The sequence below is a fragment of the Thalia democratica genome, chromosome 2, assembly GCF_965202585.1.
Source record: "Thalia democratica chromosome 2, ktThaDemo2.hap1.1, whole genome shotgun sequence".
Classification (NCBI taxonomy): Eukaryota; Metazoa; Chordata; class Thaliacea; order Salpida; family Salpidae; genus Thalia; species Thalia democratica.
Window position 1 is genome coordinate 17,449,765 of NC_139166.1, and position 14,294 is coordinate 17,464,058.

Sequence of the window (14,294 nt, forward strand, 5' to 3'; positions counted from 1 at the left end):
TAAAACTTGATTTAGTAAAATTTAACCTGATTTAGTTAAGTCAAATTTGATTTGATAAATTCAAACATGATTTAATAAAATTTAACCTGATTTAGTAAAGTCAAAAACTTTAATAAAGTGAAAAAATATTTTTTAAAGTCTGACACGATCAAGTAAAGTCATACATTATTTAGTTTAAAACATTTGTTAGATTCTGATTTAGATAATTGAAATATTTTCTAGTATAGTTAAACACAGTTTAGTAAAGTCGAACAAAATTTGTTCCTTTTCTACTTATGTTTTTATAATAAACAAATTGTCTGAAAATAATTTAGTTTATGTAAAGCAAATACTTTTCATGGGTGAAAAGGAAATAGCGAAAATGTTGATGTAATTCAGTATTTGAATTTGTATGATGTATATAAACGTTACAAAATGTTATTTTCCACAAGCCTCGATAGCTCAGTCGGGAGAGCGTCAGACTGAAGATCTGAAGGTCCCTGGTTTAATCCCGGGTCGAGGCATGCCTTTTACCCACTTAAAATGTACTTATCTTTTGTTCATGTTAAAATCACTTTACTTTATATAGTGATTTATTCAACATAGTTGTTTTGTTTCTTAACCTATATATTTTTTCAACGTTATGTAGTTGTGCTTTTTTATGGTTTATGTTACAATGGTTGTGCTTTATGCATTACAATCCCCAAGGTCTGAGTTAGGAGATTACTTTTACTAATTAAATATAAATTAAATGCTAAATATAAGGAGTTGTAAACTTTTTAATACTATATATCTTATTTAAGTTAGAGTCCAGAACACCTTAGTAACAACTATCTTAAAAACTAAGTATGTATAAGTATCAGAGTGATTAGTTATTATGTACTGCTAAATATATATAATACAAGTAAAAACTGTGCTAACAAAGTTTATTCTAAGAAAAGCAATCAAATAAACTCACTAAAGAAGCAACTGAACAACATAAGAGTAACAAGAAAACAATAATACTCTCTGGCGCTAATGTGTGTGGCAAGAATATAGGCAAAAAATAACAAAAATAATTTTTTGTAGCATAAGTTACTTAAGTAAGTTTTAGTTATTTGTAAATTACATTTGTTTATTTTATCAAGTTAAGTTTTACTAAGTTTGAAATATGTTCACCATTAACTGTAAGTTTTAAGAGACTGAAATAAAATTTAAAAGTTGTTGAGTTAGAATTTAAAGTGTTTAAGCGACTTTAAAAGTAGAAAAAGCTTAAATATTATAAAACTTTTTCTAAATGTAGTTTGAACAGATAAAAAAAAAGCTTTATGATAATCTTTTCGAATAATCACTCAGTTTATAAACAGAAAGGTTGTAATTATTTTATTAAAAGTAAGAGGGACTTAACATTTATTTTCTTGAAAAGTATAAAGTAAAGTGTGTAAGTATTTATACAAATAAACTGCAATGCGCTTTAGTAAGACTTTAAAACATATATGTATACATATATTGTTAGGAATGATGTTCTTTAATTTTTTAAACGAAAAATTTTGTCAAAACTTTTTATAAGTTTATGTTTCAATAATTTACAAAACTAAACTAAGTTAAGATAACAACATATAATAAATAACTTACTGTTTATAAAAAAGAACATTTTGATTGTTATGAGTACTTAAAAATTTTTAAAACTTAACATACAAATAGTTTGAAATATAAAGATATAGCACAAAAGTTTCAAGTAATAAAGCTCACAGAAGTTTAAGTTACATAAACGTGCTTTAATTGACACGTCATAACGCTTACGTATACATATATAAATGCAAAAAATTTCTGCTCACAGTAGTCCTACATGGTCTAGTGGTTAGGATTCCTGGCTTTCACCCAGGCGGCCCGGGTTCGATTCCCGGTGTAGGAACTTTTTATTTGAATAGAAAATAAGAAGTTAGTTTTTAAGCTGTGTAACAAATTTCGTTTATAAACTACACAAATCTATGAACACCTTTATGTAACTTTTTGTACTTAAAATACATGAAATTAAATAAATTAAGAAATTAATAAGTTGGATTAAACGTTAGCTTTAATCACATTTTAAATAAAATAGGTTCTTTAAAAAAATCTATTTAAGTTTTACATATATACATCATAAAATAAACTTAATTGAACTAATTAGTAAGTAAGCATTCTTGAAAAAAATATATAGTGCTAAAGAAGTGTTATGTTCGATACTTTAGATGTTTAAGTTCTTATAAAGTTAAATTATAATTCAATATACCTAAAACGTATACAAAAGAGTGATTGTTTTTATTTAGTATTTTAAACTACATTAACGTTACTACCTTTTAAAATGTTATTCATTCATTGTTGTAAAATAAAAAAATTCGAAAAATTATTTCAAATATAGTGTTTAAATAACTGAAACTAAATAAAAGTTAACTTTTTTTTTGTTAAATATTGATTTTTTAGTGAAAGGAAAAAGTTTTAAAGTGTTTTAGTAAGAGTTTGTCGTAAAGGTTTAAAAACTATTGCAAAAGGATTATTCAGCTACAAAAAAATAAGTCGAATTCAATCAGTTGTTAACAGTTTTGCTTTAGGCAACGCTGACAAACTGTTTATATTTTGTTCTGTATTTATATGGATGTGAGGGGATATAGCTCAGTGGTAGAGCAATCGACTGCAGATCGATAGGCCCTTGGTTCAAATCCGAGTGTCCCCTCCTCCTCAAATAAAATAAAATAGTATTTTTCATGTCGAATAATTAAGTTTGATGACTTATAGTTTTGCTTCATTCTTAATATTTTTTATGATGTTGAATAATTTTGCTTGATGCTTAATAGTTTTGGTTGATAATTAACAATTTTTGCTTTACGCAAGAAAACTTTGCTTGATGTTGAACAGTTAGGCGGTGTGTCTATACGACTATAAATTAGTAATATATTAATCAACAGCCGTACAACATTTGCACTAGGCTTACAGAATAGCCTTTAGACTGTAATATTAATATCTTTTAAAGTGTTTGTATTTTAACATATTAAATAATTTTTTTCGATTAACTATTCATTTCTTCTAGTATTTAAACTTTTATGTTATGCTTTTAATACTCCGAGTATGTTATAGTATGTACTCCGAAGTTATCTAAAACTTTTAAAGATAATTAAGTTATTACAAAAATAAAATAAAAGACCTTTCTGATTGCTTAACTAGTCAAAAAAAAAATACGTAAACAAGGTTTTGATTTATTTTCAAAAAATAAGTGTTAAAAAATAAAACTGAAACCAATTGCTTTAGTGTATGCAACTTTAGTAATATTGTAATAGTAGTGCTACAATGGTTAACTCAAAGGTTACAAAAAGTGTTCTAATATCAGTAATTTATATTAGCTTACAAGAATAATTTAAAAAGTATTTTCTACTGTTGCAACTTTAGGTTCAATAACTACGTCAGAAAGTTTGAAGTTTGAAGACTAAAGTCTGTTTTGTTAAGTCTATTGAAAATATAAGTGAGAACACAAAACCGTTGCCACCACTGAATTGCGGTGATCATGTCGTGATACTAAATCAAACAGGTAACTTTCCTAGCAAGTGGGGGAATAGTGGAGTGGTGGTGGAAGTGAAGGACTGCCATCAGTGTGTTGTCAAGGAAACTTACGATTTTAAACAGTTAAGCGACCTGGTCCATCAACCTTGACAACACACTGATGGCAGTCCTTCACTTCCACCACCACTCCACTATTCCCCCACTTGCTAGGAAAGTTACCTGTTTGATTTAGTATCACGACATGATCACCGCAATTCAGTGGTGGCAACGGTTTTGTGTTCTCACTTATATTTTCAATAGACTTAACAAAACAGACTTTAGTCTTCAAACTTCAAACTTTCTGACGTAGTTATTGAACCTAAAGTTGCAACAGTAGAAAATACTTTTTAAATTATTCTTGTAAGCTAATATAAATTACTGATATTAGAACACTTTTTGTAACCTTTGAGTTAACCATTGTAGCACTACTATTACAATATTACTAAAGTTGCATACACTAAAGCAATTGGTTTCAGTTTTATTTTTTAACACTTATTTTTTGAAAATAAATCAAAACCTTGTTTACGTATTTTTTTTTTGACTAGTTAAGCAATCAGAAAGGTCTTTTATTTTATTTTTGTAATAACTTAATTATCTTTAAAAGTTTTAGATAACTTCGGAGTACATACTATAACATACTCGGAGTATTAAAAGCATAACATAAAAGTTTAAATACTAGAAGAAATGAATAGTTAATCGAAAAAAATTATTTAATATGTTAAAATACAAACACTTTAAAAGATATTAATATTACAGTCTAAAGGCTATTCTGTAAGCCTAGTGCAAATGTTGTACGGCTGTTGATTAATATATTACTAATTTATAGTCGTATAGACACACCGCCTAACTGTTCAACATCAAGCAAAGTTTTCTTGCGTAAAGCAAAAATTGTTAATTATCAACCAAAACTATTAAGCATCAAGCAAAATTATTCAACATCATAAAAAATATTAAGAATGAAGCAAAACTATAAGTCATCAAACTTAATTATTCGACATGAAAAATACTATTTTATTTTATTTGAGGAGGAGGGGACACTCGGATTTGAACCAAGGGCCTATCGATCTGCAGTCGATTGCTCTACCACTGAGCTATATCCCCTCACATCCATATAAATACAGAACAAAATATAAACAGTTTGTCAGCGTTGCCTAAAGCAAAACTGTTAACAACTGATTGAATTCGACTTATTTTTTTGTAGCTGAATAATCCTTTTGCAATAGTTTTTAAACCTTTACGACAAACTCTTACTAAAACACTTTAAAACTTTTTCCTTTCACTAAAAAATCAATATTTAACAAAAAAAAAGTTAACTTTTATTTAGTTTCAGTTATTTAAACACTATATTTGAAATAATTTTTCGAATTTTTTTATTTTACAACAATGAATGAATAACATTTTAAAAGGTAGTAACGTTAATGTAGTTTAAAATACTAAATAAAAACAATCACTCTTTTGTATACGTTTTAGGTATATTGAATTATAATTTAACTTTATAAGAACTTAAACATCTAAAGTATCGAACATAACACTTCTTTAGCACTATATATTTTTTTCAAGAATGCTTACTTACTAATTAGTTCAATTAAGTTTATTTTATGATGTATATATGTAAAACTTAAATAGATTTTTTTAAAGAACCTATTTTATTTAAAATGTGATTAAAGCTAACGTTTAATCCAACTTATTAATTTCTTAATTTATTTAATTTCATGTATTTTAAGTACAAAAAGTTACATAAAGGTGTTCATAGATTTGTGTAGTTTATAAACGAAATTTGTTACACAGCTTAAAAACTAACTTCTTATTTTCTATTCAAATAAAAAGTTCCTACACCGGGAATCGAACCCGGGCCGCCTGGGTGAAAGCCAGGAATCCTAACCACTAGACCATGTAGGACTACTGTGAGCAGAAATTTTTTGCATTTATATATGTATACGTAAGCGTTATGACGTGTCAATTAAAGCACGTTTATGTAACTTAAACTTCTGTGAGCTTTATTACTTGAAACTTTTGTGCTATATCTTTATATTTCAAACTATTTGTATGTTAAGTTTTAAAAATTTTTAAGTACTCATAACAATCAAAATGTTCTTTTTTATAAACAGTAAGTTATTTATTATATGTTGTTATCTTAACTTAGTTTAGTTTTGTAAATTATTGAAACATAAACTTATAAAAAGTTTTGACAAAATTTTTCGTTTAAAAAATTAAAGAACATCATTCCTAACAATATATGTATACATATATGTTTTAAAGTCTTACTAAAGCGCATTGCAGTTTATTTGTATAAATACTTACACACTTTACTTTATACTTTTCAAGAAAATAAATGTTAAGTCCCTCTTACTTTTAATAAAATAATTACAACCTTTCTGTTTATAAACTGAGTGATTATTCGAAAAGATTATCATAAAGCTTTTTTTTTATCTGTTCAAACTACATTTAGAAAAAGTTTTATAATATTTAAGCTTTTTCTACTTTTAAAGTCGCTTAAACACTTTAAATTCTAACTCAACAACTTTTAAATTTTATTTCAGTCTCTTAAAACTTACAGTTAATGGTGAACATATTTCAAACTTAGTAAAACTTAACTTGATAAAATAAACAAATGTAATTTACAAATAACTAAAACTTACTTAAGTAACTTATGCTACAAAAAATTATTTTTGTTATTTTTTGCCTATATTCTTGCCACACACATTAGCGCCAGAGAGTATTATTGTTTTCTTGTTACTCTTATGTTGTTCAGTTGCTTCTTTAGTGAGTTTATTTGATTGCTTTTCTTAGAATAAACTTTGTTAGCACAGTTTTTACTTGTATTATATATATTTAGCAGTACATAATAACTAATCACTCTGATACTTATACATACTTAGTTTTTAAGATAGTTGTTACTAAGGTGTTCTGGACTCTAACTTAAATAAGATATATAGTATTAAAAAGTTTACAACTCCTTATATTTAGCATTTAATTTATATTTAATTAGTAAAAGTAATCTCCTAACTCAGACCTTGGGGATTGTAATGCATAAAGCACAACCATTGTAACATAAACCATAAAAAAGCACAACTACATAACGTTGAAAAAATATATAGGTTAAGAAACAAAACAACTATGTTGAATAAATCACTATATAAAGTAAAGTGATTTTAACATGAACAAAAGATAAGTACATTTTAAGTGGGTAAAAGGCATGCCTCGACCCGGGATTAAACCAGGGACCTTCAGATCTTCAGTCTGACGCTCTCCCGACTGAGCTATCGAGGCTTGTGGAAAATAACATTTTGTAACGTTTATATACATCATACAAATTCAAATACTGAATTACATCAACATTTTCGCTATTTCCTTTTCACCCATGAAAAGTATTTGCTTTACATAAACTAAATTATTTTCAGACAATTTGTTTATTATAAAAACATAAGTAGAAAAGGAACAAATTTTGTTCGACTTTACTAAACTGTGTTTAACTATACTAGAAAATATTTCAATTATCTAAATCAGAATCTAACAAATGTTTTAAACTAAATAATGTATGACTTTACTTGATCGTGTCAGACTTTAAAAAATATTTTTTCACTTTATTAAAGTTTTTGACTTTACTAAATCAGGTTAAATTTTATTAAATCATGTTTGAATTTATCAAATCAAATTTGACTTAACTAAATCAGGTTAAATTTTACTAAATCAAGTTTTATTTTACGAAATCATGTTTGATTTCACTAACCTTTGAATGACTGTAAGTCATGTATAAATTTACTGAATCATGTATGACTCAATTAAATCCGTTTAGTTTTACTAAATCATGCTGGACTAAATTAAATCATGTTTGATTTTACTATATAGTTTATGGAACGGCAAAAAAAGCACTCAAAAATATTTAATCAAAGGACCTAGTGTACGAAAAAACCTTTCGGTTTTTATTACACTTTGAATATCTTAAATCATTTTTAATTTTACTAAATCATTTTTTATTAACTAAATCATGTTTGACTTTGCAAAATTAAAAATGAATTAAGTAATCATAAGTTATTAAAAACTTTATTAAACTTGTTCAGACAAATATAAGTTCTTAAAAGTTATTAAAAACAATGAGCTGATTTTTTTCTAATAAGATCTGCAATAAGCTGTGTATTAAAAGTAAGGTCTTGTTTTATTACTAATGATTAGTATTTTTTACATATTAAACAAAAAAAATAAACAAGTAAAATAATAAAGAGTGTTGTGCTCTCATTTATTTTAGCTAAATTGTTAAAAAAAATCAAATAAGATAAAAGTATATATTGTAACCATCATTTAAATGAGTAGGAGCCGGGCATAGTTCTGGTACCTCTCGCATGCTAAGCGAGTGCTCTACAATCTGAGCCAGACCCCCATGTGATTACAAGCGATTCGTAGCGTTTATAATGCATTAATTAACGTTTCCATTATTACGTCACAAAACTGTTGTGACATATGCAGTTTGTGACATACTAACTCTTTAGGGTATGTTTATAATTTAAATTGTATTTTAAAATTTCTAGTTTTCATTGTGTGGAATTCTTTAAAAAAAAAACTACTCTATAATTACGTCATAACAGTTTGTGATCTGCACGCGTGGGTTCAAACCCACCTCCGTATTTTTCTTTAAAATTAATTCCAAAAAGTCGTATTATACTTTGAAGGTTTAGTGTAAATTTATTTACTAATACTTTAATACATTTATATAGTTTTATTTGTATTTGTTTATTACGAAAATAAGTCTTACTTTACTTTTCGTTTATAAAATCAGTTACTGTTTTATTTAAATTTAATTTTTTTTAAACCGTTTAAAAATAAGACTTGTTAATTGTAATTTATGTAAATTTTAACACTGCAACATTTATTTATTAACTTATAAACATTTATTAGTTCATTTTTTATAAAAAAATTTCAAAAGTGTAAACAATTTCAATTTTATTGTAAACACTATTTCCTACATTTTATGGTAGCTTTTATTAAATTTGATATTTTTAATCTAAATTAAAAGTAATACTTGTTTTACATAAGTTTAGAATGTATCTATAAAATATTTATTTTACAATTTTAAAATTTTTATTTAATTTTTGTATAGTTATAAAAGCATATAAAACATATTTATCTGTTTACAAATAAAATTGTGCAAAAACTTAGATTTAAGAACTATGATAGGTTACAATTACAATTTAAACCAAATGTAAACAAGCTAATTTAATTTTATATTATTCTCGGTGTTTACAAGCTTCTTTAAAAAAAATTGTAAAGGTATGCATTTATTATTTAAGTATGTAGAAAAAACAATCATGGTTACTATAACAACCTTCGGTAGCTCAGTTGGTACGCATTAAAAACTATTATAAAAGTCTACTTCCAAAATATTGTTTGTAAATTGGTATTTAGAAATTTTTAAGCTTTAAAGATTTCAATTGGTACGCATATATTAACTTAACAGTAGAAGCGCATAAAGCCATACTAGTGAGTTGATAAAAGCAATCAAAAAATTTTCAACTTTAAAAGCATACTTATGTTAAAATATGCCGTGTTGATGTACTTAATAAACAAAATCAATTGTTAAGTGCACAAGTGCTTCAAACACTAACGTTTATAAACACAAATTTGTGCATTATTGCAGCGCCTTCGATAGCTCAGTTGGTAGAGCGGTGGACTGTAGCAAGTTGTTAGAAATCCATAGGTCGCTGGTTCGACTCCGGCTCGAAGGATTATTTTAGTTTCATCAAACTTTATGTTTTTCGTGATTAATATAAATAATGTTTTGTTTGACATTTTTTATTTTTAAAATCAACAAATTTAACTATTTCTTGAAATATCATTTTATAAAGAAGTATTACTAAAAAGACATGTTATAATTTAAATAGTTTGTTAACAACTAAATTTCTAGATAAATATACAAAACATCAAATATTTAAACACAATAATAATTAGTGGTTTAATTTTTTTTTTCCAAAACAGGCAAACTCCTTGTTTTATATTAGTTTTTTCTTTAACGAAATAAATTTTTAGTGATAAAACTTACATTACTGTTAAAAATTATTAATGAAGTATTTAAAGGCAGTATTATAAAAATAATTCATTTAATTGTTGTCATCTTTTATTTTCAAAAAACAAATATCTAGAAGACTTTATTGAAATAATTGTTATACTTTTAAGTTAGTTCTGTCGTTAATATTGAAACTTGCACCATTTATATATTAATGGTAACCAACAAAAGCCGATTGATCTATCATTGTTTTATGATTACAAAAACAAAAAAGCAATGCTAAGAATAACAAATAACCTTGATACTTAATTTTAAATGTAAAAATTCTGCCGCTTAAGTTCGAACTTTTTGATTAAGTAAAAAGTTTGTGTAGAAAGTGTAACTTATTCTTAAGAAAAACTTGTTCCTTTAAATAAGTGTCAAGAAGTTTAGTTTTAAACATTTTTAGTTAAAATAAATAAAAACTAATACGAATTAGTACAAAGTTAATAAACACACCAAGCAAGTTATTCAAATGCATTAAACAAAACATGATTTTCTTAATCATGTACAACACAGTTGAAACATTAATATAAATTATTTCAAAAAAGCCGGACTAAGTTTTAGTTGTTAAAAGAAAATAAAAAACAGTGAAACTGTTTTTTATTTAGATTCAAAAACACTTAAACTTGGATCACATTTTAGTTTATATAAAGTTATCATAGAAAAGTATTTATGGCATAGTTTACAATTAGAGGTGATATAATAAGACCAGGAAGAAAAACTAAAATCATGACTTTCAATAATTTCTAAACCAAATCAAAAGTCATTTAAAAACTTAATAGACTACAGAGACTCTGGTTTATATATTAAATAACTAGTAATTTAGATTTAGCTATAGTATGAAGGACAATAATTTAGATAAATTTGCACTTTTTTGGCTGTGTTTAAAGTACGAGCTCAAAAAGCAAACAATTATAATTTGTTCTCTGGTTTATAGTTTGAAAAATTAAGCAGTAAGTAATGAAAAATAAACAAAACTGTTAAGCTGGTTATTATTGTTGTATAAAACAACTCGTTATCTTTAATAAAAAACCAAAATAATAAATTTTAAGTTTTTAGGGGAAACTCGTTAAAAAATTTAAAAAAGTAAATTTTAAAGTTTTCCTTTTTTTTTGTTGAAAAGAAATTAAAAAAAATCTTTTTTAAATAATTCAGTCTCTCGGATGTGATAAGAAAAAATAAAACAAACTAAATTAAGACAATATTCAATCAAATAAGTAAAAGTGCATTGTCCGGGAATCGAACCCGGGCCTCCCGCGTGGCAGGCGAGAATTCTACCACTGAACCAACAATGCTTGTTGCAACTTCAAAATTTATAATATATAAACCAAGTGATTATCAAATGCAGCGTATCTGCATTTGCTTATCAAAAGTAGCAACTGTTGTGATGATATAAACAATCAAGTGTTCATTTAGCTTTGATTTTATGCGACTTGAATATTAGTGCATTTTAGTATTTACTTTTTTTTAACTATTTTATTAGCGGCTAAATATTTAGTTTTTGTTCATTTTTAAATTATAACCATTTTTAAATAGAATATTTATTTTAAAAATCTTATTTTATCTTTATTACAGTAAAACAATTCATGTACAAACTAGAAAATTTTGATAGTAACACTAACCAAAATTTGTATATCGCAATTTAAAACTAGCTTATTTATTTACAAAACTAATTTACCATTTTATTTTCGTTTATTTAAATAATAACAGACATTATTTGGTTGAAAACTGAAACAAATTTACAGTTGCAACTACTTAAGCTTAGTAGAAAAAAATTGAGAAATTTTGTAAAAGTATCAAAATTTACTTAAATTTTGTTAAAACCAAGTTGTCACTTTGATATCTAACTTTGTCAAGCATTTTAGAAGCCGGTTGTTAAAAAAAACAAAACTAAAAATTAATAATGCTTTTAGACGTGTCAATTTAGACAATTAAAATGTTTGCATTCAAACATAACATAAGCAGTAAGTAAAATTTGTGAATGAAACATTAATAGGTATATCCTTTTTTTACGTTTGTGTAAGCACGATGATGACCAATAAAACCAGGGAACTATTTCTTTCTTATTAAATGTATTTATTTGGAAAGGTCCTTAATTGTATTCTATTTGTAGTGTACGACTCGATAACAGAAACGTTTTTTCGTGCACCAGGTCCTAGGACCAAACACTTTTGGTATTTTATTTTTGTCGTTCAGTAAACTATTCTACAAAATGCTCAAGACTATACTGGGATAAAAATATTTAGCCTAGTTTAATCTTCTGATCCCATTAAAAATCGTAAGGTTATGGTAGTTGAATCTGTATAATAAAAAATAGTTGATAGAATCCTTTCATAAGTACGATTAATCTTTAATTAACATTTAATTCATACAAAGCTATTTTATTAGATTATAAATTAAATAGTGGCTATGAGAATGAGAATTTTATTTACACTTTACTAAATTAAGAAAATTTAAGCCATAGCTTTAAAATTAACATAACTTAATGAAATTAGTAAATTTTGTAGCTAATGAGAATTTGGTATTTATATTTGAAAAAAAAATTCAACAAGTATTTGTTTATGATTCATCTGAAATGTAGTATATAATAATTATTCTTGATAGCGTAAGCTATTAAGGTATTCTTTTTCACCTAAAGAAAGCTGTAGGAAAATACTTAATTTTTGATTAGACTATTAACACCATTCATCGTTAGTTCTATATTATAAACAATTTTTTTAAAAACCATAGTAGCTAAAACTTAAATATGACGTCAAGAAATTCACTAATTAGTTTTAAACAACAGCTAACGAACAACGTAAATTAAAATTCAACGCAAGCAAAATGTCTCTATAAGTTTGCAGTTTACTAAACCACGTGATTATTTTCAACGAGCGTCAAAGCTATCGAGCAAAAACACGTTTAAAATTTGCAGCGAAATATTATAGCACATTCTGTCGAGCTAAGGGCAAAAAAATTAACGCTTGAACGAACATATGCTAGCATTCGAGTGCGCTACAGATTTACTTGCCTTGACATTTGGGTTTATAAACAGTAATTTTTCGCCTTGAGACAAGCGTCGATGGTGTAACGGTTAGCATTGGTGCCTTCCAAGCACTAGTTCCGGGTTCGACTCCCGGTCGACGCACTTTTGTATTTTTGGTACAGTAGTGAAATATTTTGCATGTAAGAATGGAATAATGAAATGTTTTAAGTAGAAATGAATAATTTCAAACTAATTTTAGCAAGCTTTATGAAACTTTAATAAAAATTGTAGAATGACTACTGATGTAAATATACAATTTTTAACTGTACTTTATTTTGAAATTATAAAGTTTGAATCAAGTAGTAAGCAAGTAATTCAGTAATTATTTTCATGACTAGATACAAGATATTGAAAAAAAAAATCGAGTAGCTAGTTATTTGTTGGAATGTACTAATACTCTTGTTTTTAATTTTTACATAACTGTATTTTTTTCATGGTTTAGTAGTCAAGTCAAAAATCAAAAGTAAAGCTCACCTACTTAATTATGTACTACCAAGTTAACTAGTAGTTATATTTACTAGAAAATATCGTTAAAAAACAGGTCATAAATTGTACCTATTTTCTTTTTAATATACATTCATAAATATTGTTCTGTTGACCCTGCTTAAACAATATGTTGTTTTAGATTCTGTTTGATATTAAAAAAAATAAATAAAAAACACAAAATCAGCTGTAATAAAACAATGTTATTATCAAAAGATAGTTCATTCACCAAAAAACACAAAGAAACCAAGCCCAACGTTGGGCTCGAAACCACGACCGTTGGATTAAGAGTTTAATGCTCTACCGACTGAGCTAGCCGGGCACTTGCAGTAAAGTCTTGTTACAGCTACATATTTGATAAATTTTAATTCAAACTCTCATTGATTTCTTTTATTGTGTATTACCGGTTAACAATTTAACGGTTTGGTTCATGTTTTATATAATACTGATATATTCTATGTACAACATACGATTTTTGAGTTTCTTACTTTTTTAAGAAAAGTAAAATAATACTTTAAAATTCAATTTATATTTATACCTTAGAACTTAAGGCTCTTTTGATGTAATTATGAAATTTGAACGTTCGCTCAAAATATAACTCAGCGTAAGCCAAATATTTTTAACTAAAACAGAAAAAAAAACTTTCTTTTCAAATCTTAAGCTTATTTGTTTTAATCTGTTTGTTTAAATTTAAATTTGTTTAAATTAATGATTGTAATATTAACATTATGTTAACAGTTAAATTTTTCAGATGCTATATGGTTACTTATTCAAACATAGTATAAGTATCGAAAACTAGTTGTGATTAAAATTAAGAAACTTAATAGTTAACCTTAATTAATTATTTTATAAAAGTACTTAGCTTTACTTAAATAAGCAACAACACATACTGCAATTTTTTATTATATCTAAATTATGTTTAAAAGTAGTTTCTGTGTAGTCTAGCAACAATAACAGTCTAATTTAAACTAGTAAATAAGTTACTTGTTTGAATTACTTTGTTTTTGTTGTCAGTTACAAAAACAAAAATATTTACAAATTTTTTTATACCTCCACATATTTTTGTTCTGTTATAAATTGTTCAGTTAAAATTTTATTAAAGCTTGTTACACACATTTTTTAGTCAAGTAGTAGCACAAAAGTTTAATGATTTTCGAGTAATCTTATAAAAATAAATTAATACTAAAACAATTTACGTTTCATAAAATGGTATAT

General features: G+C 25.7%; 9 non-coding genes across 9 annotated transcripts; 5 read left to right on the plus strand and 4 right to left on the minus strand.

Annotated features, from left to right (window-relative positions):
* The first annotated feature begins 430 nt into the window (after positions 1 to 430).
* Positions 431 to 503, plus strand: Trnaf-gaa (transfer RNA phenylalanine (anticodon GAA)). The gene has a single exon. It is a non-coding gene; the product is annotated as a tRNA-Phe (tRNA).
* A 1,298-nt stretch (positions 504 to 1,801) lies between these two features.
* On the plus strand, positions 1,802 to 1,873 carry Trnae-uuc (transfer RNA glutamic acid (anticodon UUC)). The gene has a single exon. It is a non-coding gene; the product is annotated as a tRNA-Glu (tRNA).
* A 726-nt stretch (positions 1,874 to 2,599) lies between these two features.
* Trnac-gca (transfer RNA cysteine (anticodon GCA)) lies at positions 2,600 to 2,671 on the plus strand. The gene has a single exon. It is a non-coding gene; the product is annotated as a tRNA-Cys (tRNA).
* Positions 2,672 to 4,560: 1,889 nt separating this feature from the next.
* Trnac-gca (transfer RNA cysteine (anticodon GCA)) lies at positions 4,561 to 4,632 on the minus strand. Its single transcript has one exon. It is a non-coding gene; the product is annotated as a tRNA-Cys (tRNA).
* Positions 4,633 to 5,358: 726 nt separating this feature from the next.
* On the minus strand, positions 5,359 to 5,430 carry Trnae-uuc (transfer RNA glutamic acid (anticodon UUC)). The gene has a single exon. It is a non-coding gene; the product is annotated as a tRNA-Glu (tRNA).
* A 1,298-nt stretch (positions 5,431 to 6,728) lies between these two features.
* Trnaf-gaa (transfer RNA phenylalanine (anticodon GAA)) lies at positions 6,729 to 6,801 on the minus strand. The gene has a single exon. It is a non-coding gene; the product is annotated as a tRNA-Phe (tRNA).
* A 2,364-nt stretch (positions 6,802 to 9,165) lies between these two features.
* Trnay-gua (transfer RNA tyrosine (anticodon GUA)) lies at positions 9,166 to 9,251 on the plus strand. Its single transcript is given in 2 exon segments — positions 9,166 to 9,202; positions 9,216 to 9,251. It is a non-coding gene; the product is annotated as a tRNA-Tyr (tRNA).
* Positions 9,252 to 10,795: 1,544 nt separating this feature from the next.
* On the minus strand, positions 10,796 to 10,866 carry Trnag-gcc (transfer RNA glycine (anticodon GCC)). Its single transcript has one exon. It is a non-coding gene; the product is annotated as a tRNA-Gly (tRNA).
* Positions 10,867 to 12,626: 1,760 nt separating this feature from the next.
* Trnag-ucc (transfer RNA glycine (anticodon UCC)) lies at positions 12,627 to 12,698 on the plus strand. Its single transcript has one exon. It is a non-coding gene; the product is annotated as a tRNA-Gly (tRNA).
* Positions 12,699 to 14,294: the final 1,596 nt, after the last annotated feature.